At 42.9% G+C, this 22,610-nt stretch overlaps 1 long non-coding RNA gene across 1 annotated transcript in view; it reads right to left on the minus strand.

Moving 5' to 3' along the window:
• LOC144092632 (uncharacterized) overlaps window positions 1-22,610 on the minus strand; it is a 26,555-nt gene continuing 3,945 nt past the window's right edge. Inside the window, exon 3 of the long non-coding RNA XR_013306102.1 lies at window positions 1-82. This is a non-coding gene — a long non-coding RNA (uncharacterized LOC144092632). The remainder of the gene's footprint in view (window positions 83-22,610) is intronic.

A 22,610-nucleotide genomic window follows, 5' to 3' on the forward strand; every position in this document is an offset into this window, starting at 1 on the left:
CCTCTCGCTCTCCCGCCGCCGCTGCCGCCGCCGCTCGTATGCCGTCTCTTCCGTGTGCGTGAGTCAAGCGTCGGCGTGCTACCTGCGTACATAATTCAACAGTTGCTTAAATATACGGTGCTTCACTTCCTTTAACTCACGTGAGACGATTAAGAATCTAATTTAAAAGTGGAACTGGGTCCTGGGCCAAGCTCATAACTCCATTTACAAAATCAATGAGATCAATGTCACCAATTGAAATGATGAAATGCCAGTCGAGTGCTGCAATGCATTGGACGTCGACCGCACCATACACAATTATCATGTCGTTTATGTGGTCATGTGCGTGTGACTCATTAACATCAACTCCTCCGTAATTAGCGGATTACAAGTCACACTTTTTAAAAATTATTTTAGTGCCACTAGCTTGTTATGTTGTGTATTTTAGGCTATAGTATCCGAAAAAAACCATATTTTACAATAGAAGGTGGTTATTTTGTCTGTTGTTTCCTGTTATACTTTAATATTTGTTATTGCTTTCTTACAAGTCACACTTTTTAAAAATTATTTTAGTGCCACTAGCTTGTTATGTTGTGTATTTTAGGCTATAGTATCCGAAACAAAACATAATATTTTACAATAGCAGGTGGTTATTTTGTCTGTTGTTCCCTGTTATACTTTATTATTTGTTCTTGCTTTCTAATAATTTAAAAAGCAAAAATGCAACTTTTCCTCCAGTGCGACATATCTACTATTTTTTCCCTTTCATTTTGCAACTTATACTCCGCAAAATACGGCATTTTTCACTTTAATGTTAAAATATGACTTACAAAAACTAAATATAACTACAAAACATATAGATAAATTTTCTCCATATGAATATTCGCTTCCCACAAGCAATTCTAACAAACCCTAGAGATTTCTCTGCATTTATTTGATACTCCAAACATAAACACCCATAACCGACATATCGCCAGAACAAAGACCTTTCAAACCCGTAACCATTTGATCATTTATCAAAAAAATAAACAATCAATACAGCAACTTTGGTAGCAAGGCTGAACTCTTTGGCAAGAAACCAGCAAACGCGCAAGAACAGAAATGTCGACAAGCGTTCCAGACAGGCCCTTTAAGACATCTGTTTGATTTAAAAATTCCTCTGCCCAAGCTCACGGAAGCTCCTCATGTTTTCTTCCTGTCATAATCTAGACTCCCCCCCCCTACCACCTCCCCTACCACCCCTACCCGTTCCTTGTTTTAAACCAAGCCGTAACAGGAGAGCGCCTTCAAACTGACCCCTGACCGACCGGTTAAATAGATGCCATCCACCCACCCACCCCATCCGTCTATTTCAACTCCCTACGAGGAACAATTGAGGTGCGTTCAGTCAGAGTCGGAACGCCCGCGGCCCTGAAACTCGACCCGGCGCTCCTCATCAGAACAATCCCGAACCGAAGCCGCTCTACCGCTAAAGTCGTCTCTTTTACCCCCGCCGCGTCGGCTAAACATACTTCGGCGGTTCGCCCTTACACATGTTCTCATACATAAATCCATATTTGTAACATCCCCTTCCTTTTTTTCTCAGGCGAAGAGGGATTTTTTTTTTTTGCTCCAAAGGTTGCGAGAGGCTTGAAATAGTCAAATGTCCAGTATATTCGCAGCGGGCCTTATCATTATGCGCCAACCGCGTGTACACAGGAAACATCTGTAATATTCATCACTGGATGAGGCGGACAATACTGGTTTGTCTGTGGAGGAAAATGTTGTGGGATAAGCTTCAAAGTCCATTCATGCATCTGTTTTGGAAATGCACGATGGATATTTAAAGATAACGGGAGAAAACAAGCAAAGGTCGAAGGAAATGTGGAGACGTGGTGGCACAATGCTTGTGGTCACGCTTGGAATCCAATCACTCCTAAGCAAATGCATTTAAAAAAAAAATATATGACTAGAAAAAATGTTACCACTACTTTTTTTAAACATATGGTCATTATTTATTTATCCAAACTCCCCATTTGGTCTAATTTAGTCATACAAATAGAAGGTTAACATTTTAGGCTATTCACCTATTGTTATTTACATTAACATATCCAATTTCTGACCACAAATGTGCAAATTTTGAGCAAATAAAATTCAAATTTTTCACCCAAACCGTACCACTAAAACTCCACATTTTTTTGTTCCCATTATTCTTCTTTTAGTCATATTATTACAAATAGATTTACTCTATTGTACAGCTGTACAGCTCCTCGCAGAAGATAAAGAATATATGCTCGTGACTTTTTTTCCAAGTTTGTGGTAAGAATTCAAGGCCAAAATGTGATTTTTCTTCACATCATTAATTTTCTTAACATATTTTTACAACAGTATGCCCTTTTCATATGTTGACATTTTTAAACTAAATGGTTATTAATTCTACATATATAAAAATACAAGGTTGACAATGCAAACTGCAAATAGACTCACTGAACATAAAAAAAATATACAACAGCGACGCAAAAATCAGACGGCTTACAGTTTCATTCTTATACTTTTTGAAGCCCCCGACTCATTGGCCGCCATTGACGGCCACGCGTGTCCATTTCATTTAAAGCGGGAGGGCCGACAGCCGGTGAAAAACGCTTAGTACGTCTCTCACCGTCAAAAGCGGCGAAACGCCAACGTTTACTGTCAGCGCTCTCGCTTCAGTTGAAAAGATTTACATCAAATGCTTGTCATTTGCTATCCACGGCAACACCGCTGCTAATGCTGGGAAAATGGGATATTTCTGCGTGTAACACAGCTGCGATAGGTTAGGAATCCCACGTTAAACTAACCTCTGCTTCCAATTTTAGCTTCCAGCTTCTTTTTGCTACGCCAAAAGCACTTCAAGGTGGCACCGGACTTGAAGACGGTGCCGCTTTTGCCCAATTGTTTACACGCCGGTGTGATTTTTGGAGTCAAGTGCACGCTGAGGTTTTATGGAAGTTCCCATAGATGAGTTGCCAGAGTCGCAAACGGGGCCGAGCGGGGGCCGCAAAGCATCCTGGGATGTGACTTTTGGCCACGCACTAAAACGCCTCATCTTCCCACACATGAAAGACGATGACATCAACGGACACACAGGGGCTCCTTGTGGAGTCGAATCCGCCGCACTGTACGTCTCTGTGAGTTACGGGGCGTGTACGTACGTATATGCATATTCGACGCGGCGGCATCAAACGGAGACGTCGCTTTAACGTCGAGCCGGGGCGCTGAAGACCCTTCGGTCGTGCATCCATTCCAATTTTTTTTTTTTTTAGCATTGCAGCTGCTAATGGAGCAGCCGGAACCGAGACAAAGCTAGCTTTGTCAGCGCTCTCCCCTCCTCGCCGTCTGCTGACGAGTCCACTTGTTCTCCTCGTCAACCCCCAGCGATCGAGCCCTCCAATGATTTCCCCCCCCCCCCAAAAAAAAGTCTTTCTCTCTCCACATCTGCAGCAGCGTCACGCGGAGGGCCCGAGCGGTCATGCGATCTCGGTCATAGAGAAAAAAAAGGGGAAGTGTGTGTCGCGGGGCCTGATGGGAGGTCAGAGGTCAACTCGGGACCGATAGCATCAGTGGGAGTCCAAAAGCGGCTCTCCGGTTTTGGGTCACTGCGAAGAATTGATGGGATAGTTAACTGGGATAGGCTCCGGCACCCCCCGCCACCCTTGCGAGGCAAAAAAAATGAATGCACTAGGAGTGTCAATCAATTCAACGAGAGCCCGCCTAACCTAAGTTACATGCTTCTTCAAATAACATGTGTGTAAACGATAAGTCAGTTAAAATGTTCCAATTGTTGCGCTGGGTACTTAAAAGAACAACAAGAGAAATCCAACCTCCGCCGATCACGAGATCCCGTAAATGTGACGACAGTTGGAGTTGAGGGAGAGTTCAGAGGATCAAATGTTCATGTGCGAGTCTTCCATTGACCCACATGAGATAATCCCAAAACGTGTTAGCGCCTGCTCTAATGGTGAACAGTATTCCAATGGGTGAGTTCAATAATAGTACAAAGAGGCCCTTTAAAAGTCCAAATAATATGAAATAAAAACCATAAAAACACTGTGCCTACATGGTGGTTATTCACCTACCGTATTTTCACGACTATAAGGCGCACCACATTATGAGACGCACCCTCAATGAATGACACTTTAATTTTTTTCCATATATAAGGCGCACTGGATTATAAAGTGCGCTGTCTATTTTGGAGAAAATTTAAGACTTTTAAGTGCCCCTTCTAGTCGTGAAAATACGGGATTTTGTAAGCGAGGTATTGCTGTAGCTAGGTGACATTCCGTTTTTACTCATCGCTGTCGAACCCGGACTCGTTTTAGCCAATTTACCGCTAGGCGAGCGGACTTAGCCATGATGCCTTTGGCTAGGGAAGCCTCTTACATGCGAATAAATGTAGGATTCTAGCTTTGGTCCCGAAGAGGCCTCGGACTGCTTTGATTGCCCCGCCCCAAAGTCAGTGCTGGTTTGTAGAGCAAAGATGGACTGACTTTTTGGTCTGTCAAGTGTAAAACTAAACTAGTCCTTCATTTCAGTTATCATCCAAACTGTAGGTGGAATTTTTACATGAGCCAGAAGAATCTTATTCATACAAAATAATCCCCCCACGCCCATCTTTCGTCATCTCCGGCAACAAGTGGCCTCTTCCCTAGATGAATTTTGACATAATGTCTTCTCCTCGCGTGCTGCTGACACCAGGCAGATTGAGAAAAAGCGGGGGAGGGGGTTCATTGATTGCGCTCACAGGCTGACAAGTACACATGCAAGAAAAATAGCGTACGTGGATTCAGACGCACGCCTCCTCGCCATCCCCGAACCGTTCCTTTTCTGCTCTTGATCAACCTGCGCGAGCCGGCCGACTAAAATAAAATTCTAGCGCTGCCGAGCAGCGTGGCGCCGTGGCTAATGGGGGGAGGGATCATATCTATATCGCTGTTCCGACACCCCGCTTCATGTTCAACCCCGAACGCCTGTCATCATCCCCCCCGCCACGGCATCCAACGAGGAACAAAAGTTCAAACGAGCACGCGTAAAATAGAAATAGAATTACAACAATGTGATAGTTCTCGGCTATAAAGGATGGAAAAGAAGAGGAAGTCGCTGTTTTTCTTTGGGTTTTCTCCTTTTTGGTTCTTCCAGGTGGAGATTTTAACTTCATTTTAGGGGACACACGTGAGAAATGAAATAAGTCGAGGCATAGTTTAAAATAAAAGGTGAAGATTTTAGGGCGGAGTCTAGACTAGCAACAAAAATGACATGAATTATCGTGTCTAATCTTTACATAATGTCATATTCAATCCATCGATATGGCAACGTACCGCTATAAAAATGGCAAAATACATCCCTAGGATGGCCTTCTGCACACCCAGTTTTAATTAAATTCGGAATGTTTCAGTATTTTTGCGCAGGAAAAGCACGAAAAATGCCTAGAATTTAAAGGGCAAAAAAACAGAATGAATTGCATTTTCCATCACAAATCTGGTAAGAAAATGTACATATTTCTCCCTTTAAGGAGCCCGTCGTTAAAATTTTACAATAGGGCCAAAGATGAAAGTGCGTGCGCATCATTGGAGTGGGGTATTATCAAAGAGCATTGTGGGGAGTTATCCATTAATTTGGGGTTAAAGTCCATTTGCATCCAAACAAATGGGATACGGGCCATCCATCTCCATGCTGGGGGGCCGGGCGGGGGGTTACAGTGGGGAGCAGGGAAAGAGAGGGCAAAAGCTGAAGGCTGAGGTGGGCCGGCCCACGGGGCAAGTGTGTGTTTACCCGAGTGTGGGGGTGAAGCAGATAAATCTGTTGCCCTCGGGGGTGCATTTACATAGGTGAGGGGGACTGACTGTTGGCCAAGCAAAGAGTGATTTATCTGAAAATACCACCACACACACACACACACACACCTAGCGAGCTCTTTGGAAATGAAATGGAGGTTTATATACAGTGGATGTAAAAAGTCTACACAGCCGGGCTTGAATGTCATGTGGGATTAAAAAAATGTAATGTTCATTTGGGGAAAATTCCAAATTTAATTTGGGGGATTTGATCGGACAAGTTATCAAGATCTCAGGACGAATGTGGAAAATTATGTTTTTTTTTTTACGTCATATATTTTTTTATGAGTTTAAGAGGTGATAATGAAGGGTTGGATGCGATCATTGAAAAACTGCATGTTGCACCTATGATAAGCCAAGTAAATGAAAACTTTGTTCAAATTGCAATGTGAATACTTGCATAACTATTGTTCCGTGTACGTATTGTTTGAAAAATGGATTGTCCTTGACTTTAGATACAAAACAAGCCTTTCCTGAATACATTTTGGCAAATAAGAAAGTTCTCGTGCCCTCCCTTGAAAAATGCAACGTCCCAAAGACGTAGGTGTAGATGTCGTCCAGGCCCACCTGCACACAAAACTCTCCAACACACCCTATTTACAGCCTACACCAAATCCATCTTCAAAAATCACCAAGAATGCAAAATCTATGTATGATTTTGTCATTTAAAAAAAAAAATCTATATCTAATGCAGCTGCCTCCTCCTCATCCTGCATGTAGATCCTCCCCTCCTTTCCACACATAGAAAGGATTTCCTAGCAACCGTCCTCATGCACGTCCACACACGCACAACATGCTGGGGCTCCCTCCAAGCTATCAGTGTGGGCTTCCCCCTCCTTTGCCTCCCACCTCCTCCCCTTCTTCTCTCCTCCGGAGCGGGAGAGAAAGAGAGCGACCCCCCCCTCTCTTCACAGCTCTCCCGCGGAAGCCCCCCGCACTCCAGCCCGCCTGCCTACCACGCGACGCGGCCACGCCGGAGCTCCGCGCAAGGGCTCCTTTCGCCGGAGCTCCAGGCCGGAGCCAAGAACAACGCACCGGGGGGAAAAAAAGAGAACGTCCCGAAGCGGATCCGATAGACCAAAACCCGTTTGGAGAAGTCCGACGAGCCGCCGTGGAAGAGGAAAAAAAAACAACAACAACGACAACAACAACAACCACCAGAAAGGGGGGATGGGAACGGCCCGGAGACGAAGCCGTTCTCCGGGGCGTTTACGGCGGCGACTGTCCGCCTGCTCTACCGCGGGCGACGACTCGAAAACGGGGCTTTCCGAGTTGAGGGGGACGCTTTCCGGCGACGGTTTTTGAAAATGGTGCGAGTGGGTTGGTGGTATGACGAAGAAGAGAGAGACTGCAGCTCCATTTTGGAGACACGCCACACTCTCCCTTTTTTCCTCCCCCCCTCGCCAGCAGCACAGTTCGCTTCTCCTCCCACAAGACGCCCCCTCTGCGGCGGGGCGCCATTTTCGAACGCACTTTTCTGCATGAGGGGATTTATTTGCCTGCGGTTTCATGTTACACGTTTGGAAAAAGACAATGTGGACGGACGGAGGAGAGAGGACGAGGCGAGGAGGACGTCGTCATCGATCCATCATCTTCGTTTACTTTTTGGGGGCTAGTATTTGCACAGGTGAGGACGCTAATCGATCAATTCTCCATTTTTAAAAACATCAACACGTCTAGATAATTCTATTTTTAAAAAATACGTTTAACGACGATAATGGTAAATGTCAAATTTACTGTTTGGACGATGCTAGTTTTGCAGTAAAATGATTAAAAAGAGGTTACTTCATCATAAAAAATAGTATTAATGCACCCTATATAAAAAAATAACTATAATGTTATTGAAAACGGAGCTTTATTTTTTTTTCATGGTCCACACGACGTAATACAAATCGCATCAAAACAAAGGGAATATTTTCTTTTTCTTTTTAATAAATAAAATGAAATTTGACGACAGCAAATATAAAGTAGTACATTTAAAAATCGATCCTGCGTGCGTGCATGTGTGTGTGTGTGTGTGTGTTTACTCTAGTCTAAAAATAGTTTGTAGATTGAATGGAGTCGGTGTAATTTTTTAGTTTTCAATTATATTTGGCTTAAAATGTATTTTTAATAAACTTGAATATAAATTAAAATCTAATAGTATTTTGGAAGATAAATCGACACAATCCCCGCATAATCCTGTGTGTGTGTGCGCGTGTGTGTTGACTTTACTGTATTGCCTTGCTGTTTTTTTTATTGCAAGAATAATTAATTTAACTATTTTAACATGACTGGATTGTAAATACATTAAGAAAAATGAATTGTAATCTTCTGAATTTAATCTGGTCAGAGTGTTTACGGAAAATCCCCATAAAGCTCCCCTAGTAAACCGTCAACATTTTTTTAAATCTTCATATTAATTTTATGATGTTATAGCCCCCTCCCCCAAAAATATTTTGACAGATTTTGGCAAATATGAAATTGGCTGAAGGAAGGCACCACTTTCCATAATTTCACAAAGTGGACTGACTTTAAAGAACACACTTTTAGTTGTCCTCATCTCCACGCAAGTTACGTGACCGCTTTGTTCAAATGTACATGTATTATCCTTATTATTTTATTCGCAATTTTGCCTTTCACAATAAGATTTTGGACAAAAGAAAAACCTCTTTACGTGAGTGTGTGTGCGTGAAAAATTGGCTTCACACATCAAAAGTCATGTCTTGTAGCTTTTTGGAATAATTTACTAGAAGATGAGTGCTCGTGTTTTTGTGTGGAAGTTTCATCGTTTATTTTGAAAATGCCAATGAAAACTGCAGCATGTTTTGTGTTGTGTGTGTGTTTGTGTGTGTGTGTTTGTGTGTGTTTGAGGGGATGTTAAAGTTAATCACATTGAATGGGGCAAAATAAAACAAAATAAAAGCATAACATGGAACTTGTAAAAGTAGTTGCAAATAGTTTACATGATAAGATCGCAGAGATGAAAATGACATTAAAAAAGAAAATTTACTTGAACATTTTTTTTAGGTCAAACAATACTTTATAATTTTAGCTACTTTTATTTATTTATTTTTTTGTCAAAGTAAACATCCTGGCTTGTCAAAATGTAACTTCATATTTTTAATTAAACGTGTTTGAGTTTAATATGAATCCCAATGAAAAATGTGTGTGTGTGTGTGTGTGTGTGTGTGTGTGTGTGTACGAACCTTACACACTGCTATTTTTGTCCTTGTAAACCTATAAACACGACTGTGTATAAAAAAATCCATGTTTTATAATGTATGGCTATATGCATTTTTGCTATCCTTATTGGTTTATCTACATTTACTTTATTATGATTCAAATTTATATCATGGATCACATATTTTGAACTTAACACATCAGTGTGTTCCATAAAGCTACGGCTACGACACTAAATGACAGTTTTTAAGGTACAATTTTTCAAAAAAGGACAGCTATTTTCTTACTTTTTGTAATTGTACTTAATTGTGATGTGAGAAAATAAAAGGTTTCAAGAAAAAAACAGTGTTTTTTGTATGTGTTCTTCTCCACGTGACGACACGGCAGTTACAAAATGAGCGCTACATGCTACGTGCTACGAGGGCAAGTTGGGCAGATTTGGAAATGAGTGACCAGACAGCCATCACGTGGTCCATAGTCGGCGTCCCATAACGACATCACGGCCCATTAAGGCGAGCAAATGAACTAAATGATGAAGCTTTGAAGTGGAATAGAAAGAGACCATCGTTAAGTCTGCGAGCGAAGTGGGCCTTTTTTTCATTACTGGCTGCTAATAGCAACGCGACGCTTCCCTCACTTTGCTTTTGATGAATAAGACATCCTCTGTTTTCTTCATGCTGTTTTGCCCATTTAAACACATGAGTCAGATTAAAGCTAATTAAATGAAAACATGCTAAAATGCCATTGCCGCATTTAATATCTTTCTTCGGAGGAGGTCTTTTATATCAAAAGTTAACTTTGTGAGGGCCGGCAACAAAAAAAAAAAGGCATTCGGTTACCCTTTTTTATAGACGGAATATAACGTGATGATAGATGTTTAACAGAAAAGCTTTATTTTACATCCACCGTCTCTCTAGTGATGATCAGAAGCAAAAATTAAAGACAAATCTTTGTGCAAGTGGCCTGAGAATATGCAAACACATTATACATGAGAGGTTTTCACTAGTAGTTAGTCAGAGGCGGAGCTGTCAAGAGGTGGTAGTGGGGTCCCCGTCGTCCCCCCCATCCGTGCCCCCCACCCAACGACACCTCCCTTCAGCCCCTGCTGCTGCTACTGGGAGAACTCCCCCACCCTATAGCGAGAAGGCACCCAGCTAAGAAATACAATATAAACTCAATTAAATGCAGTCTCCACTGCGATTTACCGCAATGAATGATAAATTGGCCATCGCTCTCACACGGCGGGATCTTCGCATTTGCAATAATAGGCAGAAATGCTGGCTAAAATATGCAGGGGGTTCCGCACGCTTTGCCAAATTTAGTCCACGAGGGGCAACTGTCGATGTGTGTGTGTGTGTGCGTCTTTGTTCGAAAACGCCTGGCCAAATAACCAGGTTGGTCTGGTGCGTTGTATTTTTTTTTTTTTTTTTAGGTCAAAGTGGGTTAAATTGCTCCTTTGTGACACGGCACAAGACGGCCTCCGACTAAAAATATGTTTGGAGAGCTCTCGGCGTGAGGCAAAAGCTTTTAAACCAATAAACTATGTAAATAATCATCAGAAATCCATAAAGGGAGGCGGCTATGAAAAATGGCTACCTGTTTGAATCCGTTTTTTTATCCGTAGTTGCACTTAAATCCCTTTCAGCACTAATAAAAACATATAAAACACAATATTTAGCATGGGAACTGCTACATAAAGTTATAGATGACTCAACTAGTTGCTATTAGGTTATGGATTTTCTCACTTGGGATTCTTAATAAATGAAGAATACACCTTTCCAGAATTTACGAAATAATTTTATCCCTTAAAAATGATAACATTATTCAACTGTCTATTTATTTCACATCAACATGGAGCAGTTCACCAAATTCAAACCACTGACAGCCTATTTGTAAATATGATCAATAAGAAAAAGCTTCCAAAATGGTCATGTGACTAATCCATGTGACTGACAGACTGATTGCAAAATTCAACAGAAAAGCCAAATTGCTTTTACTATCAGCATTTAAAAATAACCACCTGCTGAGAGTTTGCAAAGAAAACAAAGGGCACTTTTCACGTGACCGTGACTCCAAAAATCCCAAATCCACGTTTTCAAGCAAGCAAACCTAGCAGGCAAATCATAAATTTCCGTCTCAATTTACCGACGACTGTAAAACAACAAGCCGGCTACTGACTGGCGCACGTAAAACCCGCATTCCTCTTTTTATTCCAGCCCTTTAGCCCCAACACGAAAGCTCGCCGATGATTGAAATCTACTCGATACGGTGGACACAAAAATCAACGAAAAACCCTGCCTGTTTATGACAAAAGCACGTTATTATCAAATGTGTGTCAGATGAGCAATTTCCCACTTTAGCCTTAGCACAAAGGTATGGTAGACTCTTTTTAAGCTTAAAAAAAATCAACACAGCGCTGATCAAAAGAAGCCGAATCACACACAAGTCAAATACTACAATTCAAAATGGATTTGTCTAATTAATGCAGAAGTTGGGGAGCACTTGCCCGGGTGTCAAATTTAAGTTCTGATGGGGATGTAGCGCTAAGTCTTACAGCCAAAACGTTTATCATAGGGGGAATATTGATTTTTTTTCCTTTTTTTTTCTCCTTTTTTTTGGATTGACTGACACTCAGTCTCTCTCTCACACATTTTCTCTCCATCCCCTTTTATTCCATTAATCTCTGTGAGCTGTGTAAGATACTGGAGGGTTAGCGTAACATTGTGCAGCTCTAATGTATTCCAGCCCTCACTTTGCCTGTGGCATCCATATGTTTAATTCCACTACAAATGTTTTGACAGCAAATGAAACTCTTTTTCATATTTTTTTTTTTTTTACCCTTTAGTTTAGGTTGGTGGGGATTTTATTTTATTTATTTTTTTCCCTCCTAGTTCTCCCCGTTTCTTTCTCAATGCATCTAAAAGGGATTTTCTCTGGCGGTGGTGCTTTATTTAATTAGTTATGGACCACCTGGAGTTTGAACATCTCCCCTGGCTGATGTCAGACTCTGTCAACGACGCGAAAGAAAATAAGGGATTAAATTTGTTATGATGTGCAATGTTAATTTCATTTAATGAGAGGTCACAATTTTAGGGACGGACCTTTTTTTTTAAAATTAAGTTTCGTGAGCTAACGTGCCATATTTTTGGTGAAAAATTGAAAAATGAAGGGCGACATGGCAAATTAAGTCCACCATAATAGATCGTTATGTTCCATGTTTACTTCCACGAAGAAAAATGAAGCATTATCGCTGTTAGAATTCTTTCATTTTTACATTTGGCAACCTTTATGAGAGGAAACTGTCACTTTAGGTCATTTGCCAGCAAAGATAGATGAATAAAGACGTATTATTTGTCAAGTAAAATCTTTAAAAGTCTGCGGTTAAGAACGAGCCGGTCGCTAAAACGGGCCAACGTTTTCTGTCGACAAGAATATAAAAATTTGGAGATAGATTGCAAGAATTTGGCAGAAAAGATCGCACAACTAAAGCTAAAAATTACCACCATAAGTTGACGGCCATTGGCCCTAATTGGTTGCAGATGTGCGACCATTTGGGCAACGGTCTGCGACACGTGATTTAAACACAATAATAAACATATTGTTAAATAAATATCTCACCGACAGACTCAATTAAAGGGGAGTATTAATCTCTTTTTGGGGTGCGCTCCAAAGTTCAAAAGCGGCTTGGCACGCCATCGCTTCTGTTTCATGTTATCGTGTTTTCTGTCTACTTTAGTTTTTCGCCCGTGCAAAAGGGGAAGAAAATTAACTCTTTGCTCGTCAAGAGATTTTTGTAAACATTTGCACGCGAGAAGAAAGTGAAGCGGATGAAAAATGAATTTTAAAAGCAACCTTACTTTGATTGTTTTGACGAATATTGAACGTGGTCTACGTTTATTTCAGGTCACCATGCCGACCACTCACCGAGGTCATTTCTATTCACCGCTTCTATCTTAAAGCCGGCTCTAATTTTGCATACCTGTCAACCTCTGCCGATAACTGCCCTTATAAATGATTATGATTCCCCTTACAAACCCCCCAAAAAACCTTCCAAACACCGTACGACTCGTACGAGTCGTACGGTGTTTGGAAGGTTTTTGGGGGGGTTTGTAAGGGGAATCATAATCATTTATAAGGGCAGTTATCGGCAGAGGTTGACAGGTATGATTTTGGTCAATCTTTTCAATTTTCTGAAAGCACTCTTTATGAAATCATAAAATTTGGGAAGACTATTCTAAAAGATCCTCCACCTGTTCTGCACATTTTAATGTTGAATAACATGTTGCGCTGTACCGGCTAACTTGAAATAACGTCGCTTTGTTTTAACCGCCTTCTGTAGGCAGGCAATGGCGATTACCCGAATAAATAGAGGTTAAATACATGTTTATTCTATTTGGTTAAACGGTGATGAAAAAAAAAATTCAAGTGAATCTTTAACCTTGTGAATTAACTCTCACACACACACACACACAGGTGCGCACATGTGTGTGTGAGAGTGTGTGTGTGTGAGAGAAGATTATGGAGGAGACACTGTGCTCTGTGTGTGGGAAGGAAGAGAGAAGTGTAGTCAGATAGGAGAGTGCGGGAGAAATCCGGGGTGTGTGTGTATATGTGTGTGTTTGTGTGTGTGTGTGTGTGTGTGTAGCGGGAGGTTTTAACGTGTGTTTCCGGCGCAGGATGGCCCATTCATCATTCTCACATGGTGGGTTTACTTTGCCAGTGATAGAGAAAGCTACGAGGAGCGCCGTAAGGGGAGAATGAACGCGGGTGTCTCGGGAGGAGGGGCGCGTCGCGTCCACTAGCGGCGGCCGATGGCCAAAGCAGATGCGTGTGCGGGTGAGAGTGTGCGTTTACGCGGCGGGGTTGGGGTGTGCGTGCCCCTCGTCTCATGTCCTGTCATACGTGTCAAAAGACACCATCTTTGTGGAATTAAAAGGAGGGGAGGCCCTCTCAGGCTTTCCTCATTAACGGAAATAATACTAAAATAATCAAATATATATATATTTTAAAATAGGTTTTTCTTTTAAAAATTAAAATTGCGCCGGCGAGTTCAGCACGGGGTCGGCTGACATAACGGACGAGCCCGCCCGGCTCCACGGCAACCGCCGCCGACGCGACGGCTTGACGGAGGAGAAGGGGTCAAAGGTCACGGAGCAGGGAGGACGACGACCCGGGAGCCGCGTCCTTAAAATCGGCGCCCGGGTCGGGCCGAGTCCGCACCTGCGCGGTCGCGGGTTTGCGCGCCGGTGTGGGAATGAGCCGGAGCGGGAGGCGGGCGTTGACCTTTGACCCGCGAGATCAGCCGCTCTCAAGTTACGAGAAGCGTGAAAGCAAAAGGGTGAGTCGCAGCCTCCCCTGCCGGTTTCGCGCCGAACGGCGGGGGGTTTGAGGTCGTCCGCGTCTTCGACGTTGGACTTTGGGAAAAGGGTGACGTGGGGGGCACGCGCACGGTTGCCGCGGTAACCGGGGATAGGAAACACCTGTGGGAATGCGGGATTTGTCATATTTTAGTCACGCGCGAATCGGACGGACGATAATGACGCAAAGTCGCTGTGGACATGCACGCACGCGCAAAGAAGGCAGATATATTGTTTGGGGTCACTCGGAGGGGCACGCAAATTAGTTTCCAATGTTGACATCATTATTGGGTATCATGTCACTGTACAAATGCAGCGCAGATGTTAGCAGGGGTGGCTAAAGTACGGCTTGGGGCCACCAGGGGTCCCATCCCATTTTTGAACCTGCCCCACTGAGAATACAGATTATGTAGATTTCGACTTTTTAATTTTTTTTTTTTTTTTAAAGGAGCCTTCCTACCCTCAAATTGGGCCAATAAAATCGACTTACTATGTCCATTCATTTCTCTTTTGAATCATTCATTTTCAGTGTTTGTTCAATGGTTGTAAATATGCGCAAAAAGTGTTACTATAAATATATTTTACATACATTTGAAATAATGAAATTGATGGCTAATTCAGTTAAAGAAAATTACAACGCTAAGAATGATTAATACTATTTTTAAAATAAGTTTTACACACACACACACACAATTCGAACCTCTCTGTGAAAGTTCAGTTGTAAAATATCAAATATGACCCTTAAAAATACAAACATATTACATTAATCTATTCACAATGCAACATATAGATATTACCATATTTTGTTATTGTATAGAACTGATCATATCCTGGCACTTTGAACTTATCTATTACACCACAGCAGTAGTTCTCAAAATCTAACAGAAAGAAAAAAAAATCACTGAATACCTTTCTAATCCATTAAAGTACTATTAAAAAAAATTCAAGTACAATTTATTTTAAATATCCTTCCATTATATTTAATTTTTACATTCACAACATGCACATTTGCATTGAAACTACAAAATTGAAGCAACTTTCTATTTTTTTGGAATGTTCAAAATGTTACAGTGGCTTCCTCTAAAAAAAACTAGTATATAGTAAGTATTGTTATTTTTAGAAATAAAATCTGTTTCGTTTTAGTTGAACACAAACCATATTTAAAAGTTGGACTTGCCTTTTTAATAGCATTATTGCTTCTGTATTTGTGCCCCGCTTTTTAAGTGACACTTAGTTTTCCCATGGAGGGCAAAAGAAGAATTTAATGAACTATTCAGACGAAACCTATTATTCAACTGGTAATAACACTTTGAATTTGTAAGTTACAGAACATATTGGGGGGTGGGGGGGGGATCTACGTATGTATGCATGTACGTATGTGTGTGTTTCTGAGTGACTGCAGAAGAAATGAGGGATGATCTTTATGTGGCAACGTTTGTTTTTCAATGCACAGTTCAGAGGCCCCTGACGAGAGGTTTTGAGTTTGTGTGTGTGTGTGTTTGGGGGGGGGGTTCGAAAAAGGGTGTCGCGTCATCCACTGTGGCGTCGGCAAAGACTCAAAAGTAACACTCGCAACTTTTGGCTGGCCTGTGATCGAGCCTGGTGAGCGGCACTTTGCAAATGCAAATTTTCAAGGTAAAATTCAGCTTTTTGGAAAGGGAGGGTGTGTATTTCTTCCAATTACGCGCTAACGCAACTTTTCTATTTACCTGTCAGACAATGCCGCAAATAAATGAACCCCCCCGGGAAGTCGACAACTTTGGCGGGAGGGAATTCTAATCAAATCAATGGAATGTTGAGCTATATTATAATTCCCCAATCCGAACAGATGCGCCTGCCAGCTGTCGTCTTTCGATTGTCTTCGTAAAACTCACGTTGAAAAGATAAGCTTTGATTCCACGTGAAGAAAATCAAGTATGAATCAGATGTCATTTTTCGCATTAGTCTTTGTGTGTTACCAAAAAAAATTAAAAAAGGCATTGCTAAAATGATACATTCCTAATACATGACTGAATATTTAATTATTAGCATATTGGTTTATTGACTACGTATTCATCATTATTTTACGTTTTTTTTTTTTCGTTGTACATTACGGTAATTCAAGAATTAAAACCACAAAGAAGACTATTCTATTGCTAGTGAGTGATAGACGTCCAATCTCAAACAAATTGAGCCTGATGCGGCTCCGGAGCCCCCGATTGGGCGTCCGTCAACGTCACGAGTTCAACCAGAATTCCAAACTACATAAATACTACCACGTGACCATTAGAACATCCACAAATGTCCTGCTACTTCCAACACTTAGCCAAAATACAACATGCTTCTTTAATACCAAACACTTGGGGGGGGGGGGTTCATGTCATTTCCCCGGTGTTTTTTCTAAGGGACGGCATTCTCTCAGAGGTCTGGTAGCAATGAGAGCCCCCTTAAAGGTCAGCCAGGGGAGTCGGCGGAGAGGAGATGCATTGTGGGGGACTGCCGGGTCGCCAGGCTGGCCTCGGGACAGCCCGCTGACCTTTTCTGGTCTTGGCGCGCTTCTGGACGCCGAGAGTGGACCAGTGTGTGCGGCCCGAGGGGGGATTAAAGGTGGGTCAGACCTAAATGTGCCCACATGTTGACGAGAGATCGCGTACTGGCATTTATTGTCAGGATTTTAAAAATAAAATAAAATTGGTTTCCGTAAAAGAATGATCAAATGATGAAGACGACTTGGAATTTACCATTTAACATTCAATCAATACAGTTCAGTTGTATTTAACTTTTGTCTATAATACATTTCCAGTTAATCATTTGAAATGTATATTTTTTTTTAAAATGACTACTATTTACTGTACATTGAATGTGTGTCCTTTGTGTGTACATGAGAAAAGTGATACTGTTATAAACTAATGTCAGAGTGCCTTCAACTTTTGTCTTTTGATATTCCTCCTTCATATTGAACTTTTAAGTACAAATTACAATAGCTAAGAAAATTATAAAAAGCTTCATTTACAAAAAAAAAAACACCTTGCGCCTCCAACACTACTGTAACACAAAATTAACTTGGGCAAACGACATTTTATCTCATTTCAGACCGTACTTTCCCTTTACTAACTGTTAAACGAGTGCTTCAACTTTTACAAGTTGCCGTAAAACCACGAGCATCTCAACTTCCACTCGAGTCCTTCCGCCACCTACGCCGACGACACGGCTTTGAAATGTTTATCTGTGGTACGAGGGGCTCGATAACATCCAGCGTATCCAAAAGGCGGGGGCTGGCTACCCTGTCAAACAGCTCTTTTTCCTGTTTTTTGGCCGACGGCTCGGCCCGAGCTGAAAGGAGCCGAGTAAATAAAGTGTCCGTACTGTGTGGCCTCCACTAAATAGCCCGTCTCTTGTGTCTCCAAAAAAGAGAGGCGGAAGACGTGATCACGAGGACGACCCGTGTCTTTTCTTCTCCTACCCACTATTAAAGGCTCTCTTCTTTTTCTCTCCCCGCCCCACTTCTCTTTCTGTTCCCGTGTCCGCTTTTTCTGTCGTCCTTATCATTCCCGACGCAAGAATAATAATAATTAAAAAAAAAAAACTGGCCGGGCCCGCCCAGTGGCCCCCAAAGACGCAGGAAGGCGAGATCAATGGCGTCCGTGGCGAGGGCTGAATTTCGATGAGGATAGAAGAAAGGAAGAGGAAGGGAGAACAAGTAGAGGCGGGCGGGGTGGGGTGGGGTTTGGCCATGTGAAAAAGGGAGTGAGGTGGGGGAGAGAGGATAGTATATCCCGTACGGGGGAGGAAAAAAAAAAAAAAAACGAAATGGGAGGAATGTTGAAAGCCATGTCGACGACGGAGTGAGTGTCAGAGAGTCTCGCAAGGCCTTGCGCTAAAAATCTGGAAACGCTGCAAAATTCTTGAGCATGACTCATGCCTTTTGTTGCTTGAACTGTGTAGGAGGCAACACTCTTTCATTCAATGGCAATTGCATTTTGGAGGCGATTGGCATTTCAAAAAGTAGCGGCGGGTTTTAACTTGCGTCACCTAGCAACACTTTTCCGTGGTTTCATTCATCGACTGCCGTTAAAGTTAACAAAATGACAGCTGCCGGGCCTCCCGGTCCAACAGTTAGATTAGACCAAAAAATAAGTAAAAGTATTCCTAATGAGTAAAACTCAAGCCTATGGACAAAATAAAAGACTAACATACAACACCAGCTAGAATAAAAAGGAGCACGTCACACGTTTTCCATGTTAATTTAGTCCTCCTGAGCTTCAACTCGGTTTCCCAGCATGCTCTTTGAAAAGTCTGACACCAGCCTGTATCTTTTCTGACACACCTCATTTTCAACGGGACCAATCGCGGCCCACTGGTACAGTAAATGATCGCTCCCTTGCGTTTCCTGCGCGAAGTCGACTGTGAGACCCTTTCCCGTCTTAATTTGAAGGAATTCCCACTGTCCGTGTCCCAAACCCTAAATGCCGTTAAAAAAAAGAAGCTATGGAGCACGCAGCTGCACGCCCACTTGGACACGCTCGCTCGCAAGGCGCCGATTTAAACCCGCACAAATGGGGACCAATACGCCACAAGTGTCAAGGTGTATACCAAGGGTGTCAGAGTCGAGTTGGTTCGTGGGCCGCTTTAACGTCAACTTGATTTCACGTGGGCTGGACCATTTTAGATATAATATTTAGATACATTGATTAAAAGAACTGGATTAAAAGCCCTGAATATACATTTTTTTTATAGATCTAAAACAATGTTTATTTTAGCTTTTTTATATATTTATAGATTATACAAAATGATTTTTAAACTAAAAACATAGAAAAATGGATTAAAAAATTACAATTATTGATTTAAAAGGGGGAAAATCAGGAAATTTAATATACATCTATACTCTTCATTTTAATTTGATGCTAAAACAGAAAGTCGGCACTCATGATTGACTTTCCCCGGGCCACACAAAATGATGCGGCGGGACAGATTTGGCCCCCGGGCCGCCACTTTGACACATGTGGTGTATACTGTACGTGTATAATTAAATACTCAAACATTCATACACAAAAGCAGAAGTTTGCGAGTTGTGCAATCAAGTGTCGCTCCATTTCTATCACATTCATTCATTTGCCCCAAAACAATGCCTTCAATGACAGCCAATGAGTTTTTAGGGAACCATAAAATGCTTCAAAACCAACAGGAACAAACCTGAACAAACCTGAAAATACCGCAAAATCATCACAAACCGACAAACGAACAAGATCCAAAATTTTCCAGTAGCACACTAAATGGAACTGCAAAAAAAAGCAACCCAAAATAAACTCATTTCCTACTATTGACAATGATAGCTGTCCAATTCACTTAAACTCATCTTTCAGTGGACGTCTAGCGCCGTCAATGGCGTCAAGCAAAATCACTTTTTGGGCCAAAAATACACTTTGACACCCTTGCCTGGTCTACGCTTATATCACCCAACCCCCCGGGCGAAAGATCATTGGCAACAGGTAAGGTTTAATACACACACACACACACACACACATACACTCACACACTCACGCACACAAACGGTCGTAGATCATCACGCTGAGCCGGAACGTCGGCACTCCCGCACACAGTAAGCCTTAGAGCAGATTTAATAGAGGAAAGCCAGCATGAATCCCTGCAGTCATTCTGTTCCACTCAAACACAGCATTCACAGCACACCGCCCATGTTAATATGTGCGTACGCATGTACAATGCGCATATATGAATAAAACGCGCTGCGTTCATGCAAATTGAACGTTTGACACACCTGCTCGTGGACGTGCGGGGTCACGGCCTTTGAAAAACAAACTGGATTTACGGTCAGTTCGCCACTGAGCGAGTGGGAGAGAAAATGGGCGGAGTCGCTCGAAGGCAAGGGCGCGTTGGAAGGTGATTGTTACCAAATGATGCTTTTTTTTAGAAGAAAATCAGTCTTTTCTGCTCTCAAAGTGATGAGAAGGTCACTAAAGAGTGAGTGAGGAATCTTATACAACATCATTTAATTTAATTAGATTTGCAAAATGTATATTTGTATTATAAAAGAATAGAAAAATGTCTATTCTATTGTCATAATTCCCGAGTACTACTGAAGAACAGCCAATAGAGTTCTCTGAAATAACCACAACAAAATTTATAGTGCCTAAATAAATCACTTCATGAGAATTAATGAATTATGAACACGGATGTGACAACTAATACAATGGGAAAGTATTAGGAGCAAAAAAAAAAATACTCCAAATTACTGCTAACTCTAACAACAGGCCACCGCAAAGCATCCTGGGACGTCCAGCATCAATTTCAACACAACACTGTCACTACAACTATTGCAGTGCACAACTAGAGCACGTCGACCCGAAACGAGAATCCCGCCCGTAAATCCCGCGCTACGTGTCGACGCCATATTGAAAACGCTCGTCGTCTAAAATTGATTTCACAGTGCGACCGCCGACCCCCCGCCCGCCCTCGCAGATGAACAGAATCCACATTGCCTATTTCGCAGTGGCGGGCCGTCAGGGCCTTCAAGGCCTTCTCTGCTGGCCTAAGAAATATCTGAATCATATATTAAATATATATAGAGGTTTTATAGCCATAAAATAGTTTTTGAGGGTTGGATTGAAGGCGTCGCTAGAAAATGCATGAACCGCCGCTGCTATTTCGCTATCTTAAATCACACCCAAATAGACACCAAACCCCCCCCCCCCCCCCCCCCCCCCAAATTAAAATGAAGGCCTCTATCTACAACGGAAGGGCAACACGATTGCTGACGAGTAACGCGTGGTCCATTTGCCTCGTTAAGACACGGCGTTCGGCCCAGAAAACGCCTATTGTCTGTCCCCTTTACCTCGGCGCTCTTAATACCCGGAGTTAGTCCGGCATCTCTTCGCGCTCGACGGCATCGCTCGGCCGATGGACAAATGACAACGTCTTAATACGAGACAGGAGGGGACAAAAGGTGGGACCCGTTGGTTGGGACGCGGCCAATTCCCGGCGTGAGAGGCCTGCCTAAAAACCCTATTCATGCTCCGTCTAATGCTGCTGTGTAATTAAATGTGATTACTGGAGCAGAGGGCTCCTCTCTGCCTCTCCGAGGGCCACACAAGCACTGGAGGCGCTGTGCGTGCGTGCGCTCATTAAGGAGCCGCTAACAGATGTACACAAGCGGCGACCACAGGCGGACCTCAAATCCGACTCCATCTCGCTCCCTGACACGTGCACGCCAACACAAACAGAGCAGAGAATTAACTGCGCTCCCGTTTTTTTTTTCTTTTTAAAAACGCCGGGCTAGGGATTGCAAGAGGTAGAAAAAGAAAGAAAGAGGGCGGGCGGCTTTGTTTTTCCTTCCTTCCAACCGTCGAGGACTTTGAGATTGTTTGGGTGGGATTAAAACATGAATCGGAGCGGCCACGTTTCCGTCAGACAAACAATATTTTTGACTCCGAGACCGCAGGAAAATCAAACGCGCCCCCCTCCGCGTGCGAGGCGGTAAATAATAATCAAGGCATCTTCTGGTCTAATCACACATCAAGCGACTTTCAAATCTAAACAAACATGGGTTGGGGTTGACGCATAAACCCACACACACACACACACACACACACACCTTTTTCTCTCCGCCTCTGGTTTCCTGGGCAGACGGCGTTCCCTGGTGCTCATGGGAAATGGCCGGCATGCCAGGCCCCACAAAGGCGTCCTTTCAGCCGCCCGCATGCTTGACCCGCACGGGGTCATCGCTCTGCTTTGTGGCCCGTGACCTCTCGGGTCGCCGGGGGGTCACGGCGAGCACCCGAGGTCGAATCCAGATGCCTGCGTCTAATTTCGCCCAAAGTGGGTTATCCATCCAAATCTGCCCTAAAATGTGCCCCTCCGCCCCGCCCCGATAACCCGGGCGCTCCTTCCAAACACATGACTGACCCTTTTGGAATATACGTTGGTATGCCACCACATTAATTGGACAACGGGAGCCTAAAAACCCACGCGGGTGCGACCCCTACGACGGCACCGTGGCTTTTTGGTCTATCCTGAAGGATTATGCGCGGAAACACACACAAGCGAGCGCACACATGCACGCGCGCACGCACGCTTAAAGGCGGCGGGCCTGGCCGAGGGTCTACCTTGAGGGATTAGGTGCAGAAAGACAGGACCCTCCAGCCAATCAACTGGTCTGTCACATTGATTTTGAAGGGTCATTGGTGCACAAGGAGCAGGGCTTTCCTGTCTTAACCTCTCTGGTCACACACACATGCACATTTCCACACACAATGGGGAGAAACTTTAT

The sequence above is a fragment of the Stigmatopora argus genome, chromosome 18 (assembly GCF_051989625.1).
Source record: "Stigmatopora argus isolate UIUO_Sarg chromosome 18, RoL_Sarg_1.0, whole genome shotgun sequence".
NCBI classification, from domain to species: Eukaryota; Metazoa; Chordata; class Actinopteri; order Syngnathiformes; family Syngnathidae; genus Stigmatopora; species Stigmatopora argus.